Source organism: Rhinatrema bivittatum, chromosome 5 (assembly GCF_901001135.1).
Source record: "Rhinatrema bivittatum chromosome 5, aRhiBiv1.1, whole genome shotgun sequence".
Lineage (NCBI taxonomy): Eukaryota > Metazoa > Chordata > Amphibia > Gymnophiona > Rhinatrematidae > Rhinatrema > Rhinatrema bivittatum.
The window spans coordinates 130,336,737-130,356,726 of record NC_042619.1 but is presented as its reverse complement, the minus strand read 5'-3'; the positions used below and the strand labels follow the sequence as shown (position 1 = coordinate 130,356,726).

The window sequence follows — 19,990 nt, the reverse complement described above, 5'->3', positions numbered from 1 at the left end:
TCTTTTTAAGATCTTTATTAGTGATAGGCCTGGATTTGCGTTTCCCTCATGTTCTACCATGTAACTGGTGCCAAGGAAGGGGAAAGTTGGTAGACAAGAAACCCACTGGGCCCCACTATAATTTAAAGACCAAATGATTTACAGGTTCATGATCAATTGGGGATAGACAGTGCTCTACCAGCCTAAGCCACCAACCACAAGATTGCTAGGACCTCACAGTATTTAAAACACCACACACAGAATATAAGAAGAAACTTTAACCTAAGAAGGCATATTGGTAAATAAGGATAAAATAAGCAGTGTAAACCTAACCCCCCCACCCTCGAGCTTCCCTCCTCCACCCACTAACCTCAAAAATGCCTAATTGCTCCAGTGATGGGGCCTGGAGCACCCCCTAGCTCTGGGCCTAGTTGGTGCCATTTTTCAAAATGGCGCTGACTGGGGCAAGGTCCAAGCACTGGACCTCTGTCACATGGGGAGAGATCCCTTTACCCCAATGATTTGGTATTACCATGGGGGGTAGGAAGGAGGGGACCATGCTGGGATATATTTATAGGGAAAGAGGAGTTGGATCGGAAAATACTTTATGTTCTAGTATAGACAAGGTTGGCGGGGGGGGGGGGGGGGCCATCATCACGCGACTTTTACTTTTGTTTTTTAATTTGGTTGTTGGGGCCGTTTCGAGTGGCGGTTCCAGGGTGAGCAGGGAGTCAGCTTTAACCCCCTCAAATTTATTTTCCTTTTGGCACTGGATTTTTAGTGGCATGAACCTTTAAGGCAATGGAGGCCCCATGAGGTTGGGGGCTGCCATTGTGTCTATAGGGCCGATGCCATGTTGTTTTGCCCTGCGGTATTTGCCATGAGACAAAACAATGCTGCGATACAGCCTTAAAGGTTTTTGGGGGGAGGGGCCCACTATCCTGATAACACCCACTCCCCACCCCCACAACAGTGAGAACATCGCAGCTTTAGTGGATCTTAGCTGGCAAAGTCTGGTCGGGCCAAAGAGCTGCCCTAAAGTTAGACGAATAACTTTAAGAAAGCCGGCTTACCTTGCTATCCTGACAGTGACTGAATATGGACCTCAATATAAATATTGCAGGATAACACAATAGGAATTTATCTTTGAATAATGATAACAGAATATGAAATAACTAAAGGGAAAGGTAGGATGTGGATCACCCCAAATAACAAAACTAGAGAATAAAAACAACCGTAGTCTGTACCCAACTATCTCTTTTATTAAGGATGGCCCTCCAGCTGTGAACCTAGTACCAATGCAAATTGCACCCCCTTATTACTGAGAAGATTTTTTCCCCATGATCCAGACAAACCCTGGCAATGCTGGTAGGGGGAAATTTTCCCAGTTCTTCCTAGTGCTGATATGATAACTCTGTGTCCTTGTTGGGTATATTCCAAAAGCTGCCGGGGTCATTTAAATAGTCCTTCCCTGTTGGGCAATTTTATCACTGAATTCCACTCTTTAATCTTATTGAAACCCAGCCAAACTCGATGGGAAAAAAACCCTCTCTCTCAATGTAACAAGTCACTAGCATACCTGTGAACCTTTGAGTTGTGGTCGCCCTGAGATTGCTGTTGATTAGCAGATGGCAGGGGGAGGAAAGCAATGGCTCACCTCTCTCTCTATCTCCAAGCTTGGGGCAGAAAGAAAGACTTGGCTTTCTGCACAAATTCTATGATCTTCTTTCAGGAAGGACTGATCTCACTGATTCTTCACCGGGCAGAAACATTGAATCTGCCTAGCTGGAGGACCACACTGTGGTCCTATAAGGAAACATACGATTAGAGTTCAACTGCACTTTAAAAAGTTGCAGATTTCTTTCCTACTTACAACCTGTTAGGGATTGCATTTGTTTTAAAAACAGTCGAAGGGTGCTTGCAAAATTTGCTGTCCAGCAGGCACTTTTCTCCCCTTACAGATTTTAGTTCTGCCATTTCAGCAAACCCAGTTGTAGCGTAGGCTCAGTGCACCCACTCCCAGCCTCAGAGCTTCAGCTTCACTGCCAGTACTGCTGTTATCACAATGAAGCAAGCAGAACCTGAGTACTCGCATGACCCCGTGCTCACAGGCTCTGCCTTCGTCATGGAAGCCCGGAGTGGGTGGGGACGTTTCAGTGCCTGCTAGCAATGGGGCTGCAAAGATCACGCAGTTTCTGCTCACATCCTAGTGATAACAGCAGTGCCGGCAGTGGAGCCGGAGCTCTGAGGTTGGTTGGAAGGGGGGGCACTGGTCTGAATCAGAGGACAAGCCAGAGGAAGAGGGTGGGGGAGGAATTTGCAGGTCACAGGAGGCAAAGGTCTGGGGGTTGGGGGTGAGCAGCCCTCCCCCCCTCCGCCTTGAATACTGTGCTCAGTTTGGGAAGCCATACCTCTGTAAAGACACTAAAAGGACAGAAGCAATTCAGGAGGAGGTCTGCAAAATGATGCAGGGACTGAAACACAAAAACCTCCACAGTCAAGCTTAAAGAACTCAAAACGTAAACTCTTGAGGAGACAGGGAATGTGAAGGGCCCACGCTTGCTGGGCACTTTGCAGTGCCATGGCTATCTTCCAACAGGGGGAGGATCTCAGGATTTGAAGCTGCAACCTTCTGCCTCCAATCCAGGAACTGATTTACTGAACATATGAGCAGCTTCTTGCTGCCCTGCTGCTCAATGCTCCGCATGCAGTTTGGGCTTCATCTGTCAGGTAGGACACCAGGCACACACCCCACTGCTCTCTGGAACAGCCAGCAATCTCTGCCACCCTCTCAAAGTCACCAGAAATGCATCCAGGTCATCTTCATATCCTGGTTCAGCAAGGCTGGTTTTTACTAGGACTTTACCCTAAAGGATCTGCTGCGGAGCCCACTCATGCAGAAAGTGCTCCTGCTGCACCATCTGTTCACATCCCTCCCCTTATCCCAGGGGAATATGATAGAGACATTCAAATATCTAGCAAGCTTTAATCAACTGCAAAGCGGCAAAACATGTACCCCAGTTGTATGTAAACCGATGTAATATTCATTTGAATGTCGGTATATAAAGTTCTAAATAAAATAAATAAATACATAAACGATCCATAGGAAAAGAAACAAGGATATGGAGACATGATATGAAGTCAGAGGGGAACAGATTTATTTATTTAAAATCATTTATATTCCACCCCACCCGGACAAGTAGTTAGGGGCAGATTACAACCTAAAACACAAAAAACAAAATTTCTGACATACATAACAAACAAGAAAATAAATCATAAACTAAAGTTTATAACCCTGAAATCAATAAACATGAGGAAATGGTGTGTTACAGAGAGGGTGGCAGTTGCCTGTAATAGCCCACCAGCAGAGGTGACAGTAACCAAAACTATGACAGAATTCAAGGTGGTGTGAACATGCGACAGAGAGAGGTGGAATAAAGCAAGGGTGGATCTGGGTTTTGATGTAGATATAGAAACACATCTGCAAAAGTAAAGGACCAAAAGAGAGAGTCAACAAAGCCTACTTGCATGGAGCAGCAGTATGGCTGCATCGAGCTCTCAAGAGGAGGCAACAAGGTCAACCAGTATGTTCTGATAGCAGGGCTTTGATACATTTTCACATATAATTGTGGGGAGGTGGCAGGTAATATAGCACGGCGAGCAGGATAACTTGGTTACACTAACCAGGTAAGAGCATAAAAGGATAAGGAGCAACCTCCTGCAAGGGGTCAAACTTGCGTAGCCAACACTGGGCAGATCCTCTTAGTGGAGAGGGTGATGGCAAGGTAATGACAAGAGCTAAAGCAGTATACACAGGGGAAACTGGGCAGACTGAGGGGACCAAATGATCCTTATCTGCCAACATCTACAATTTACTTAATACCTTTCAATCAAACAGAATCCCAAAACACCTTATTATAACTATAATGCTTCAGAAAGAATCTAGCTACCAATGTTTTGTGCTTAATCTGCATAATGTTTTCCAAGGTGAGAATAAAGCAATATAGTTATTATGTTTATCCCAATACAAGTAAGCAAAGCAAGGCACACGGATATAAAAGATTTGCCCCCCAAGTTCATACACAGTATCAGTGAAAGATCAAGACTTGGACATAGCAAAAATGGAAATTAAAATGCAATTGATGTGGTTGTAATTATTTTCCTTTCTTGTGATACAAAGCAAAGAAGTTTCATGTAAACAAAAAAGGGACTATTCTATGTCTCAGACTACAGTGCCATGCAGAGAGGGAGACCTGGGTTCAGATCCCGTATCTATTGGGCCTATTCAAGCCTGAGAACACCGTGCAGGTGATGCATGCAGGTCCGAGGAGAAAAGGGAAAGTGCTATTAACATAAGACTCCTTGATGGCCAAAAACCGCTGACGCAAATGTGCTTTAGAGATGGCAAGGACTTGCCGTCTGGGAACAGGAATTCAAGCGCAGATGGTAAGAAAGGGCAAAAAGACAAAAAGAGAAAGAAAAAAACCAAGAGCAGGTTCTTTGATATCTTTCAGTGGGCTGATAAATTTTTGATAAGCTTCTGGAACATCGCAAAGAGTCTTTCATCAGATGTGGCAGCTTCTCAGATAAAAAAAACAAAAAAACTCCAGACCTTAAGTATACTTAACCTTTTTGCAGCTGTTAAGTCATTAGCAGCCTTATTCATGAAGCTTCATTAAGTGTTAACACAGGAAAATGTGCATGATTAGTGAATAGGCCCCACTGAAAATAATGGGGCCTGTGAGTAATAACATGCGTTTTGGTGCATTATCCCTTAATGCAGCTTTGTGAAAAGGGGACTTTTCTCCACAATTTAAAGAGCATAATCATTAAAACTCCTCTTTTGTGTTCTGATTTTAATTTATTCCTGTTAAGTTAACATATTAGTATTTAGCATTTCTGAATGATTTTTTTTTTTTAACTCATTCTCTCCCAACACTATAAATTCAATTATTTGGGGCACTCTTTTGCTGATCTCTATCAGAATCTCATGCAGGCGTCACGTTGGTACACATAAAGCTTGAAAGAGGTAAAGGGATTTTTAAAAGCTGAGGCTATGTGTTGCGACCATCGCTGCTCGACGTCCTCACTCCGCCCTCTTTACCTCTGTGGCGACTCCCTCCGGGTCTAATGGACGGCTGGCTGCCGCGGCGTCTCCATGTCTTCTCGCTCCGGCGTCCCCAGACCGGCTCAACGTTGCAGATCCGCCATGTTGCCTGAAGACCTAGGGCGCGTGCGTGCGCTCTGATTGAAGTACCAGCAAGGGCACGAACCTCAGGGGCGTCCCCCTGAGATGACGTCACTGCTTCCAATATTTAAAGGTCTTTCTTTTCACTATCTAATTGAGTTAGCAGGGGGTTGGGTATGGGAATGTGTCTCGCTACCTACGGACTACTCCCCCCAAGCTACTCTGCCTCCTCGGACTTACCAGAGGTACCCGCTCCTCGGGGGCCATGCTCTTTCTCTTTATTTTCAGATTACAGATAGGAACCGGTACTCGCTCCTCGAGGGCCCATGTTCCTGAACACTCTGAAGATTCTCTACTGCTTGGAAGCTATCGCTGCTACAAACAATTGTGAGTTACCATCACTCTCTCAGAGCTTTCCCTGGAACCAGGTACTCGCTCCTCGAGGGCCTAAACCTTTCCAGTACCTGAGCTTCCTTGAGACTTTACGTGAGTTTTGTCATCTAGTTCTGTTCATGAACTCTGCCTACTCACTTTTCTACAGTTTCTCAACAGCTCAGCCATCCTGGATCACTGTTCCAGTACCTGAGGGACTACAGCCCTGCCGGGCATATCAGCTCACTGCTGTCACCTCTGGTGGTTTCAAAAACCTGTTTAATAAAAGAACTGTGTGTCTGTCTCCATACTCAAGCCTAGCCGGTGGTCCCTCTCGGGATATCCTCCCGGGGGCGTGATCAGCTGCCACCGTCCCAGGGATCCACCCACAACTATATCAGAGCTTTCCTAACAGATTGCTAACTCTGCACGGAGATCCTATCAGATTGCTGACTCCTCCTTCCTTAGGAGCCAATAATAACAGATTGCTACTCCGCAGTCTAACAGCAGATTTATTACACTATGACCATTAGAAAAGATGAAAAACATCTAAAACATGTAAAAATATGAAAAATATAGCAGGACAATAAAAGGAGACATACAAATAAAATTCAAAGAGGAGTCGAGGCAAGTGATGAGGAAATTAGTATATTAATATTTCAGAGTATCTAGCTAGCTGCTTTAAATCCCAGTAAAATGGAGATGCTTATTCACAAGAGGGTCATTAAAAGGGTGAAAAGCCACAAAGACATGTTGGAAGATGGAATTCTTATCTGTTAGCATTTATCATGCATTGAGATTCTAGTCACAGTATTACTGAGGAGGAGAGGAATAAGAAAAGATGGAATGTTTAAATGTACTGGTATGTAAACATGAATGGATCGAATATTTGTACAGTACAGATGTGCACACATATGCAAATGCAGCATATAACAGAAGTATCCATGCAGCTGAAGTACGTTTGGTTTACAATTGGGTCCTCAAACTATGGCCTGTAGGCCTCATTCAGTCTGTGGGCACATTTTTTTACACATCCTAAGATTTCCTGCATCCCCCCCGATGTTTGGGTAATTGCCAGGTTCTTGTGGCCTGGTTTTGGCCTCTGTTGGAAACAGGATGCTGGGCTTGATGGACCCTTGGTCTGACCCAGCATGGCAATTTCTTATGTTCTTATAGCTGTGGCCGGTCTCTTAAGATGGTTTGAGGGAGTTTAAGAAACCCCCTCACAGTCCCTTAAAGAGTATGGAACCAAATTTATATACTGGTTAAAAAAAAGGCATCCTACATAATAGTTACAAATCTATTTATGTACTGACTGGCCTGATTTGAAGATTAGGAAAGAAAAACAAATAAAATCACAAAGAAGCCTATATAGCATTTGCAGTATGCAATTAATTTTACATTTGTGCTAAATTTGAGATTCAGACAAAATCACAAGCATTTTAAATCACTCACACTAAATAAAAAAAAAACAGTGCAAAATATCTGCAATAATATTCTGATACAGCCCAAGATATAAATCTATGCAAAAAAAAAAAAGCACCCTCTAAAACAGTGGTTCTCAACCTTTCTAATGCCGTGACCCCGTAATACAGTTCCTCATGTTGCGGTGACCCCTCGCCCTCGCCCTGCGAGGGCGGGGCGAGGGCGGGACGAGGGTGGGGCTTTGGTCATATGGGGGCGGGGTTATGGATGGGGTTGGATTTTAGTGCATATTTATTTATTATGACATTTATAAACAGAACCACCATTCCTCATAAAACAATAAAATTAAGAAACATAAAGCATCAGTTATAATAGTAAAACCATACTAATAAAAGAATACTTTAAAATTACTGATAAATAGAATTTCTATTAATTAAAATCATATACATTTTTATAATTTCCCAAACACCAATAAAATATTTCAAAACAGCACATATATCAAATAACACACAATAATTAAAACTAATAAGGATTTTAAAAAGCCCCTGCTGTCCATACATGGGAGCTCTTGATTTCCAGTCACCCTGATATTGTCGAGGATTAGGAGGTTATCCTCTCTCTCTCACACATACTCACATGTCCATTCTCTCTCACACATATACTGTCACATACATACACATTCATGCTCTTATATGCACCATAACCTCTCGCTCTCACAGACACTGACACACTCTCAGGTTGTAAGACACTCTCTCCCCCCCCCCCCCCCCCCCACTCACACACACTCTTACTCCCCTGGATTTTCTCATACACACTCATGCTCTCATTCTTACTGGCTCCCTCACAACCTCAGAGCCTCTCAGATATAACTCTATGCAGCAGAAATAATGCTGAATGTTGAGAATTGTGTTATGCAGACTAATCTGGAAAATGCACTAATTTCTACATGAGTCATAATGAATCAGTCCTCAGCTGCAGGCTTCAATTGATTATCCTGGCTCCCTTTAATTTAATGTTTGCCAAATACAGTTCATGTGTAACAGCAATCCTAATTCTCCACCAGATCAAGCTGATTTCACATCCCACTTCATACTTTGTCACCTCCAGCTGATTAAAACAATTAATCTAATTATTGCCACTGCTGCCACGTGGCTATTGGGGAGGCGCTGATTGCTGCTATTGGCACTGAAGCCCATTCTACTGCCTCCTCTGTGCAGGCCCCCTGGGTTTCCACTTCCTCCATGTTGATCTCGTACATTGTGAGATCCGCCATAGAGAAAGTGCTACTCTTGCACATTCCCAAAGATTACATGTACCAATCAGTAAAAAGTAATTTATTTTTTTTTACATCTGCTTCCCTTTATTTTTTTGCAATTTCCTTTTATATTGCCTTTTTTTCTGTTTCTTTTCTCTCCACCTGTCTTCTTCCCTCAAACACACAGTCAGGTTCTCATTCTCACATGCATTTCTCTCTCACACGCACATACACACACAGGATCTCACTGTCACATGCTCTTTCTGTCATGCAATCATTCATACACACAGTCTCTCACTGGCACAGGCTGTCTGAGTCTCACACACAGGCTCTCTCACACCACCACATGCTGCCTTGCTCAAGCACAGGCTCTCACTGTCACATGCTGTCTCTTTCACACACACAGAGGCTCTCACATGCTGTCTCTGCAAACACACACAGTCTCTCAATTCACTCTCACACACAATCTCTCAACTCATCTCATACTCGCACACACCTCTCTCTCACCTCTGGGCCTCTTCTTTACGGGTTGCCACAGGATGGGCTCTGCAGCGGCCCTAGTCTTCCCGGCCCCGCTGCTCCTCTTCTGCACGTGGCTGACGCACCTCCTCCTTCCTGCCCGTGCGGCTCCGGCAACATTTATCTTCCGGGGCAGGGCGGGCAGGAAGTAAGTAGGAGGAGCACCGCGACGCGCTCCCTTTTGGGGTTGGAGGAGGCAGGTCTCCAGCTTCGCCCCGCCTCCCCGCAGCAGCCGCGGCGCCGCGGACCGGCAAAAATCCCCAACGGCCCGGTACTGGTCTGCGGACCGGGCCATTGGGGTCGGTCCGCAGACCAGTTTTGGTCGAACGACCTGTGTTTTGGTCGAACGACCAAAACACAGGCGACCCCTGTGTTTTGGTCGTTCGACCCCCGCCGGGGTCGCGACCCACAGGTTGAGAACCGCTGCTCTAAAAGAAGCAAAAAGAGAACTCAGGACTTTTGCTCCATTCTTAAATTTGGCTATATTTGTCTAAATTTAAAAGAAGTGGATGAGTATCCTAGTGGTTAGAGCAGAGAGGTAAGAACCAGGGTTCAAAGCTTGCTGCTCCCGCTGATACTCTTATCTTGTGTGCGTACCCCTTTGATTTTCAAAGGGGTACGCACACAAGATACGCGTGTACACCCCAAAAACCTGCTCCAAGCTCCCCCTGCGCACGCCGAGCCTATGTTGCCTAGGCTGCCAGCGCGCAAAGCCCCGGGATGCGCGTAAGTCCTGGGGCTTTCCGGGGGGGGGGGGGGGCGTGTCGGGGGGTATCGTGGCCGGCGCGTCATCGGGGGCGTTCCGGGGGCAGGGCCGCGGCCTCCGGACCAGCCCCCGGACCAGAACATGGCGCGCCAGCAGCTGGCCTGGCACACGCAAGTTACGCCTGCCTTGGGCAGCCATATCTTTTGCAATAAAGGTAGGGGGGGAATTAGTTAGGGCGAGGGGGCGGGTTAGTTACGGGAAGGAAAGGGAAGGTGGGGGGCGCTGGAAAGAAAGTTCCCTCTGAGGCCGTTCTGATTTCGGAGCGGCCTGGGAGGGAACGGAGGCAGGCTGCATGGCTCGGCGTGCGCAGGCTGCTGATTTTGCGCAGCCTTGCGCGCGCCGACCCTAGATTTTAAAAGATATGCACGTATCTATTAAAATACGGTGTACTCTTATTTGCGCCGGGTGCACGAACAAAAGTACGCGCTCGCGTACTTTTTAAAAATCTGCCCCTTAGTGAACATGGGCAAGACACTTTGCCCTCCATTGCCTCAGGTACACACTTAGGGCCTCTTTTAATAAGCATTGTTCTTATAGACACTAGGGATGTGAATCGTTTTTTGACGATTTAAAATATCGTCCGATATATTTTAAATCGTCAGAAATCGTTAGGGCCACGATACAATACCAATTCCCCCGATTTATCGTTAAAAAATCGTAAATCGGGGGAAGGGGGAGGGCAGGAAAACCGGCACACTAAAACCCCCTAAAACCCACCCCCGACCCTTTAAATTAAATCCCCCACCCTCCCGAACCCCCCCCCCCAAATGCTTTAAATTACCTGGGGATCCAGCGGTGGTCCAGAACGGCGGCGGTCTGGAACGGCCCCCTCAATTGAATCCTTTTGTCTTCAGCCGGCGCCATTTTGCAAAATGGCCGCCGCAAAATGGCGGCGGCCATAGACAAAACGATTCGACGCAGGAGGTCGTTCCGGACCCCCGCTGGACTTTTGGCAAGTCTTGTGGGGGTCAGGAGGCCCCCCCAAGCTGGCCAAAAGTTTCTGGGAGTCCAGCGGGGTTCAGGAAGCGATTTCTTGCCGCGAATCGTTTTCCGTACGGAAAATGGCGCCGGCAGGAGATCGACTGCAGGAGGTCGTTCAGCGGCGGAACCCCCGCTGAATGACCTCCTGTAGTCGATCTCCTGCCGGCGCCATTTTCCGTACGGAAAACGATTCGCGGCAAGAAATCGCTTCCTGAACCCCGCTGGACTCCCAGAAACTTTTGGCCAGCTTGGGGGGGCCTCCTGACCCCCACAAGACTTGCCAAAAGTCCAGCGGGGGTCCGGAACGACCTCCTGCGTCGAATCGTTTTTGTCTATGGCCGCCGCCATTTTGCGGCGGCCATTTTGCAAAATGGCGCCGGCTGAAGACAAAAGGATTCAATTGAGGGGGCCGTTCCGGACCGCCGCCGTTCTGGACCACCGCTGGATCCCCAGGTAATTTAAAGCATTTGGGGGGGGTTCGGGAGGGTGGGGGATTTAATTTAAAGGGTCGGGGGTGGGTTTTAGGGGGTTGGCTCACGATTTTAACGATTTTTCACGATATTTTTAAAACCCAAACGGCAACAATACGATTCCCTCCCCCTCCCAGCCGAAATCGATCGTTAAGACGATCGAGGACACGATTCACATCTCTAATAGACATATAATGGAAATAAACCTTTACCAAATAGCCCCCCTGGATTGTAAGCCCTCTGGGGAAGGGACATACTATGCCTGAATTGTAATTCAACTAGAGTTTGGATTTAGCAAGACAAGTAATTAAATTAAAAAATCCAAATCCAATAAAAAAGAATTTATAATGACTGATCTTCTAACCTAATTGTTAGTTTATGAGTTCAGCAGTTTATCCAACACTTTTAATGTAACACAACCCTCAGTATTTGTTTGGGGAAGGATACAACTAAATTAACTTTATTTCAACTCAAAAAAAATCAGAAACATACAACATACCTCCTTTAGACAAGTGTCAGTTTTTCTCCTCCACCAAAATGATTATCTGGCCTGGCTTCTGCTTCTCGCCTTCAGACATTCAGTACATGAAGCATGTCAAGTGGCTTCTGATGGAAAGTGACGCAGAAATGGCGGACTGAGAAGATTTCAAGGAACTGGTCACTAGAAATAATGAAAGAGATCCAGAGTAAGAGAGATACCATAATGCTGAACTGCAATGATTAGAAATAATCATTATTCATTATTTCTATGGAGACATAGCACATGCTAAATCACACAGTTAAAGCAGAAACAGAGAAATAGATGGCAGATAAAGACTGCAAAAATAATGGTTGGGAAGAATCAGAATAACCAAAGGATCATTCATATTATTCTACCATAACCCATTCTGCACAGAGATTAATGAGCTATCAAATACCCTTACGGTATCATCCCAAATTTGGTTTGCAACCTTATCAAATGATCATTAACCTCAAATTATTTAAATATTGTAATTAATCAAAATTAATTAATGTAACATACCCAATAAATCTATTTAAAATATATTCTGTCACACCTGAATTTTGGCATAAATGGTTCTTCTCAGAAATCAGCAAGACAGCCCAATTATTGCTCTCTCTCTCTCTCTCTCTCTCTCTATATATATATATCTCAATATAAATTACACAAAAATAAGTTGACTTCCCCTACCAAACCTCAAGAAACAATAAGACAAGAAACAAATATGAAAATACACCACAAAATAAACATTAACTCAAACATTTTTTACAAAACATCAATTGCATAATTGAAAATTATATGTACGGTATATAAAAGGCTCTAAATACAGTATGTCTTAAATATGAAAAGCTTTAATAATCTAACAGATATATTTTGCAGGAAACATTTGTAAGTGAAACAATGTACACCCTAGTGCTGAGTTAAAAAAAAAATCACACATACTCACAGCCACTCACATAAGTATTGCTAAAAAGGCTTACAAAACACTCCTGTTGCCTCCGCAAAGTGAACAAACCAATTAACAAAAAAAAACAATAATAAATGTGGATGCTGCAAATCCATGATCAAAAATATTAGAAATTCAATCCTTATTGTTGTAGATCAAAAATCAGTGCTGGTCATTGATAAAACACAGTCTGTAAGTCCAATACTGATTTACACAAATTTACACAATTTTAAAAGGCAACCACCATCAATAAGGATGGTTGCTGCAAAATCAAAATCTATAAATCCAGTGATATTATCCAAGGAAAAAAATGTATGTACTTATTTATTTTGCATTGTTTCTTTTGTCCCCGACAAAGACCTTCATTTCACTGTATGGGTTTGCTTTATCTTTCCACTATTAAGAACTTTCTTTTTTTTTTTTTTTATAATTTTTTATTTTAAGCATTTTCAAATATAACAAGAAACCACTTGTTGTGGAAATACAGATAACCAGCAAACATCTAGACAAATACAAATAATAAGCAAATACAGTATTTATCTGTTAATTAGGTAAATTGGGGGGAGGCAGATGTATACACAGCAATATTTAAAAAGAAAAGAAAACATATTCACTTAAGAAAACTTAGAGAATCCACCAGAAAACATAATCATTCCCCGAAACATAATATAGGAGATCCTTGGGTATGAGTGTCCAAAAAGACTCGGAGTTACAATGGCTCAAAAAAAAGATAATTGAAATTAGAGTATTTCACTATACACTTACAGGGATATTGCAAAACAAACGCATCCTCTCTGGATAATACCTCTGGATGCATAATAAGAAATTTCTTCCTTTGATCTTGAGACACTCTAGATATATCTGGATATATCCAAATTTTGTCACCATGAAATAACAATAAGCGATTGTACATAAAAAATCATAATACCAAATTTCTATCGGATGGAAAGACGAAGGATACTAACAAAGTTGCCTTTTTTAATATAGTGGTCTCTATAGACGACTCCAGGAATTCCATCAAATTCAGTGAAACATCTGCTGATTGGTCCCTAGGTCCAACATCCTCCTTAATAGGAAGATAGTATATATTAGGTATCACTGGTAACACTTCAGTAGATATTTTCAAATTATGTATGAGATAGGACTTAAACATCTCATAAAGTGATATCAACTTTACATAAGGAAAGTTAAGAACTCTTAAATTTAAAGATTTCAAGGAGTTCTCAATATTTTCCAATTTTTTTTGCTTGTACAACTTCCGATTGAACAAATGTATGTTGAAAAGACTCAAGAATTGAAACGCAAGATTCCAAATGTTCCAGCTTAGTAGAATGGGAAATAATTGAACTTTCAGTAGTGAAAACATGATGATTTGTATCCAAAGTAATCTTGGTCAGGTTAGATATTGCGGATTCCAAAGATATCAAAGAGGTCCATAAAGAGTCCATACTTATCACAGCAGGTTTTACTAGGGGGGAGGAACAACCGGGCCTATCCTGCTCTACATCACCTGATCCTATATGGCTCATACCTCTCTTCACACGACAAATACCTCCGATTAAGGAAGAAGGGTCCCCAGGTTGTATAGGAGAAATAGGGCTCAACTGCAGTGGGAGCATGACACGCCCTACTGCTTCTTCCCCGCTTCCCTCGCCAGGGTTTTCAGTCTGCCGCTCTTTGGTCTCCTCACCTCAGAGTTCAGAGCGGGCTGCTTGGATGGTCAATGAAGCAGCACAAGGAGGAGAGGCAGTTTTCAGGGCGTCGGGACTTAGAGATATCCCTTCAGCCAGCAGCGCTGACACCCGCTCCATGTCAACGTCTGCATTGGCCCCCTCCACCGGCGCTAATTCTGGTGGTGCCGCGAAGAATGACTCAATCCTTGGCTGGTGGCATTCCTGTAAGGGAGAGGAGGTAGAAAGCTCCCTCAGTCTGACTTTGCGCTTGGTATAAGGCATTTTTCTTTCAGGAAAAAAAAAATTAAGAAAAGCGCAGTCAGAGAGAGCTTCTTCAACATGCGTCTCTAACGGAGGCCATCTTGCCTGTCTATTAAGGACTTTCTGTGGTCATCCCATGCTTTCTCAGAGTTTATAATACTGTTGTCTTCACCATGCATCCAGCATTCTTTCTATGAAGAATACTTATTTTACTCCTGAGGTTACACACTTCCTAACTTCATATCATGAGGCCATTTTCTACAACATCCTTTCTAACCAAAAATGCTAAAATCTTGTAATTTATTTATATTTATTTTCATCACTTCCCCCTTCTCTCCTCTACAGTATATGTTAGTCCCTATATCTCACCCCATGGACCCAAGACTACACTAAGTTTCTGCACAAAGAAATTACATGACCTCTAATGACAAAGAATAGAGGTCTTCATATCTGTGGGGGAGGAGAGTAAAGGTGGTCATACATTTCTATTGGTTTAAATATTCATAACAATGTATTACAGTAATTAAAACTCTGAAGATAACTGCCTGGACAACCTAAGAACTATTTACAACTATAAAAATACTGAAAATGTTGGCAGATGAGGACCATTTGGTCCACCTAGCCTGCCTAATGTGCTCTCACAGGTCTTACTTGATTTTTGATATACTCCCACTCTCCATTACTAAGATCCCTTTGAGGTCTATATTCAAAAGCCAATTAGACGGATAAGTTAAAATATAAATTGAAACCTTAGGACAAAAACTGAACTGGTATCCGCAACAAGCCAGACACTGTATATGAAAAACAGAAATATTACCATTCCTTATAAAATATAAAAAAATAAAACCAAGAAATATAAAATATAAAAGTAAAACCATACTATAAAAATTAACAAATATTTCAAAACAGCTGATGCACAGAATATCCAATAAATAAAAATGCAAAAAGTTTTATAAAAATGTAGTTTTAAAAATTTTTTTTATGTTTGGGAGGCATATCAAGAAACACCCAATAATTAAAAATAGTAAGGATTTAAAAAATGCTGTGCTCTTCATACCTGTGAACATTTGCTTTTTGGTCATCTTAATGTCTCCCTAAATTGTCGCTGATTAGCAGGAGAGAGGTGGGTGCACAAACTTTCTCCTCCCTCCTTCTCTCTCACACCCACAAGCATGCTTCTTCTCATATACATACACACACAAACAGAAGTACCCTCCTCTCATACACATACATACACACACAGAAGCATAGCGTCCATAGTGCACAGGCACCCCCAACTTTAAAATGGGGTGTGCCGTGCACCAGCAACTTGAGAAGTTATTGTGTCTGGTCTGGTTCTCCCCCCAAAACGATAAGTGCTGCTGCTCACCATTAATGTTCCCACTAAGTTACACATGTGCGCTTTTGCACAACTTTTCTGTGGGCATGTACAGCTTGTCCCCTCCCAGTACAGGAAGCCTGGCTGGGCCATGGTGGAGCCCATGTCGCCATGACCTGAAATGAAGAGGAGAATAGTGGGGCCATGGCAGAACCAAACCCGCCATGGTCTGAAGCAAGGAGGAGGCCGGCAAGGCCATGACAGAGCCTATCCCACCACAGCCAGAAGTGAAGAGGAGGCCGGCGGGGTCATGGTAAAGCCCATCTCGCCATGGCCTGAAATGAAGAAGAGAATAGTGGGGCCATGGTAGAGCCAAACCCGCCATGGTCCGAAGCAAAGAGACCGGCGAGGCCATGGCGGAGCCCATCCCACCACAGCCAGAAGTGAAGAGGAGGCCGTCGGAGCCATGGCAAAGCCCATCCAGCTACGGCCCAAAGCAAAGAGGAGGCCGTGTGAGTCTCTGTGTGAGAGCCTGTGTGCATGTAAGTCTGTATGAGAAGCTATAGCCCTAATTTTCAAAGGGCACGTGTGCAAATACCGGCAGTTACGCTTGTGGCCGGGCCCTGCGCTTGCCGCGTTCATTTTCTAAAGGGCCTGGTCACGCATGTAAACACTGAAATGCACACAAGTGCCGGGCCCTGAAGAAGGGGCGGGCGAGGGGGCATGGTCAGGGTGGGGAGGGAAGGGGCGGGATGGAGGCCAGCTGGGACAGTGGCCATTGGCTGCTGGCCGGTGCGCGGAAACTACTCTGCTCAGGAGGAGCGGTAAGTAGTGGAATAAAAAATTTGGGGTAGGTAGGTAAGGGTTAGAGGTCAGGGTGAAGAAGGGAAAGGGAAGGAAGGTTAGGCAATGGGTAGGGAACTGGGGGAGGTCCGAGTGCGTCGCTGTGTGTATTTACTGAAAATCCGTCCCCCCTGCACGTGCCATCCACACATGTGCGTGCGGATTTTAAAATCCGCACGCACATGTGTGCGCAGCCATTGGATTTTATAACATGTGCGCGCCGGCATGCGCATGTTATAAAATCAGCACATCCATGTGCACGTGCCGGGAACAGCGCGCACATGGACAGCCGCGTGCTCCTTTTAAAATCGACCCCTATGCATGTATATATTGTGTCTGTGAGAACCTGTGTGCATATGTGTGTGTGAGAGCACATGCCTATGAGAGCCTATGTGTCACATACGGCTCTCACAGGCTCCTGTGCGTGCACACACACACACAATGTGTGTGTGAGGAAAAGCAAGCCTTATGTGTGTGAGAGGGAGGGAGTGTGTGTGAAAGCACTGGCATGTATATGAGAGAGGGAATGCCTGAAAGAATGAATGTGTCAGAATGTGTGTGTATGTGAGTGAGGAAAAGAGGAGGGAAGATAGTTTATGTGACCCTACCTCCCCTAATGCATGATAATCGGAAACAAAAGATCCCAGGTATGAAGAGGAAAAGATTTTTTAAATCCTTATTATTTTTAATTATTGTGTGTAAATGTTTCTGTTTTTTTAAATTATATAATTTTTTACTATTAGAACATTATAAATTATTGGATGTTTTATTCATCAGAGGTTTTAAAATATTTTATTGGTGTTTGGGAAATATTAGATCAAATTTATGCAAGTTTTTTTTTAATTATTGGATGTTTGTCGGCTGTTTTGATATTTATTCTTTTTATTAGCATGGTTTTAATATTATGAATGATGTTTTCTATCTCCAATTTTATTGCTTTATGTTTTGAGAGGAATGATGATGTTTCTGTTTTTACATTGTTGCACTACATATCACAGTTAGGCTTGTGGTTTCCATTCAGTTTTTGTTGGCACATTTCTATTCTGTATTTGGTGAAGGTTTATCTGTATTTTAAAGGCCCAATTCTTGTGTAATTTTAAATCTTGCTGTGAAAATGATGGTACTTATTACTGGCTTTTACGACATTATTGTTATCTCTTCCTCATTTCTATTTTAAATTGAGGTTTGCTCTTTATTAATTTAAGTTGCATACAGAAAGCAGTTTTGAATGTTCTTGCAGAAAATATTTTTTCATTCACAAGTTTTATTGCAACTGCTGTTAGTAGAGTCATTTATTATTTTAAGGGATTAGCTAATGTTCCCTCTAACGATTGATGAGCATAAATTTGATAGGCATTTTGCATCAAGGAAATTAGTGCTCACAGGGTAACGTAGGAGGATGTACTGTGTTCTAGGGCACATAGCAGCAGCAAATTTTCTGACGCACCACCAACTTCTGCCGTCACCCTACGCCCCCTGGACAGAAGCACCCTCCTTCTCTCGCACACATGCATACACACAGACAGAAGCAGATCTCTCACACACACAATTATGCCTCTCCTTTTTCTTTGGCCCCGCCGGCCTGGCAATGGCCAAAAGCCTGTCTCTGTCTCTCTCTCTCTCTCTCTCCTTTCCTCGGTCTACCGGCATGGGCTCCAATGGCAGCCTGCACACTCTCTCTCTCTCTCTCTCCTTTCTTGGGCCCCTGCCCACCTGGGCTACGCTGGCGGCCTCCAGCGCCCTTCATCCGCCCCGCCGAACTGGGCTCTAGTGACGGTTTGTGGCACCTTTCTTTGATCCCCACTGGCCTCGGCTCTAGAGGGGTCTGCGGCTCCCTTCTATCAGCCCAGCAGTAGCTTGCAGCTTCATTCTTCTGCTCCGCCAGCAGGGAAGAGAAAAAGGTACAAGGGAGAAGATATGCTTTGGGCACAGCGGCTCCTCAGGCACTGGGCCCCTGCGACCAACACCAGCCCATGTGATAGGCTGGACTGGCCCACTGGGGCATGCTTGAAATCCCGATAGGCCAATCCGGCCCTCACTAGGAAGGAAAGAGAGAGAGACTGTTGCACCTATCAGGAGTGAAACCAGAGGAAAAACAAATGCACATTTTGGCTCCACGACCTAGTTTTTTTTCTGGGGAATGGCTCAAAACCCAGCATGGAAGAAGCGAGCAGGAGGCAGAAAGCAAATGTGCCCAGGCTTGGAGGCAGCCAGGGTAATCTGAAACCAGGAGCTTAATTGCTGGATCTCCCTATGGGAGGGACTGAGATAAGTGAAACAAGACTTTCAGAGAGGTATTTTAAGGGAGGAAAGGTTTTCTTTCATCCTTATCACTGTAGATGAACAGCTCAGAGGAAAGTTAGACTCCTTTGTGTTTACAGCCTGCTAAAAGCACTGCTGATTTGCCAAAGCTGTTAGAGGCAGGTCCCTGTATCAAGAGATCGGCAGGGCTTCAAGCCTGCCTCCTTGCTGGGAAGGGACACTGGTTGGAAGGGGAGTTGAGAGGATTAAGGCCCCCAGGGAGAGAGATTTCACATGCCAACAGAATTCATCAGATTGCCAACCATCTGCCTTTGTATTTTGGTTTTATTTTTTGTCTGTGCACACATACAGTGACTGGAGATGTTAAGGAGTTCTAAATTCCCGGGAATCCAGTGGTTGAGCTACATCTAAGAGTCCGTTAACTATTCCTACCTTTGTTTAGTTTTATGTCCTAATTGTCAGAGAATGTTATCTGCAATGAAAACTGGGTGTACATCTTTTCATGTGTTTGCTTCATGCTTTATTATTACCCTTTTCCCCCTACTTAATACCTATTTTCTTATCATTAAAAATCATAAAACTTTTGCTCTGTGTGGTGATTGTTTATGATAGCTCCCTTACTGAGCAAAGAGTGTAATAGAAGTGTCTACTGTATTTGGCGAGGTGGAGAGAGGGGGCGGTGGAACGGGTCTATCCCTACTGCTATTTGGTAAGCTGCTTCCCTCCTACCATGGGAACCATGGGGGCCTCTTTCATCTGCCGCAGCATAACATCCTCCCTTGGCATCAGTGTATCTGTACTACCTGACGGGCATCAATTTTTGCCACTAAGCTATCTTTGGAGTTTGTGAAGTAACCCACATAGAGACGATACATTTTTCTACCTGCGAGTACTGAATTATTTATAACTGCCTACGAGTTTTAGGCACATTAGTTATACCGGTCTTCTCCTAAACTTTTTCATATATCTGAAGCCAGACATTCTTCCGTAACATTGCGCGAATCAAAGCAGTGAGCTAGAGATTTATCCAGAATTGCAATGCTGTGATTTAAGTAACTATTCCATACTTCCAAGCTTGTGCGCTGGGGCAGTGATCCAATGCAGATTGCCTTGCATTCCCACCAATTTGTGTGGGGGCTAGAAAAAAAAAGGAGAATTTCACTTTTGGCTTTGAAGAGAACTGAAAAGAGAGCCTGGGACTTGTCCAGTGGAGAGAGGTGACCTATGAGTGGC

General features: G+C 44.0%; 1 protein-coding gene across 6 annotated transcripts in view; it reads right to left on the bottom strand.

Annotated features, from left to right (window-relative positions):
• ENOX1 (ecto-NOX disulfide-thiol exchanger 1) overlaps positions 1-19,990 on the bottom strand; it is an 838,273-nt gene that overhangs the window by 399,169 nt on the left and 419,114 nt on the right. For all 6 annotated transcript variants that reach the window (XM_029602937.1, XM_029602936.1, XM_029602934.1 and 3 more), the window contains one exon: positions 11,455-11,616. The gene's annotated coding sequence lies outside the window, so the exon portion shown is untranslated. The remainder of the gene's footprint in view (positions 1-11,454; positions 11,617-19,990) is intronic.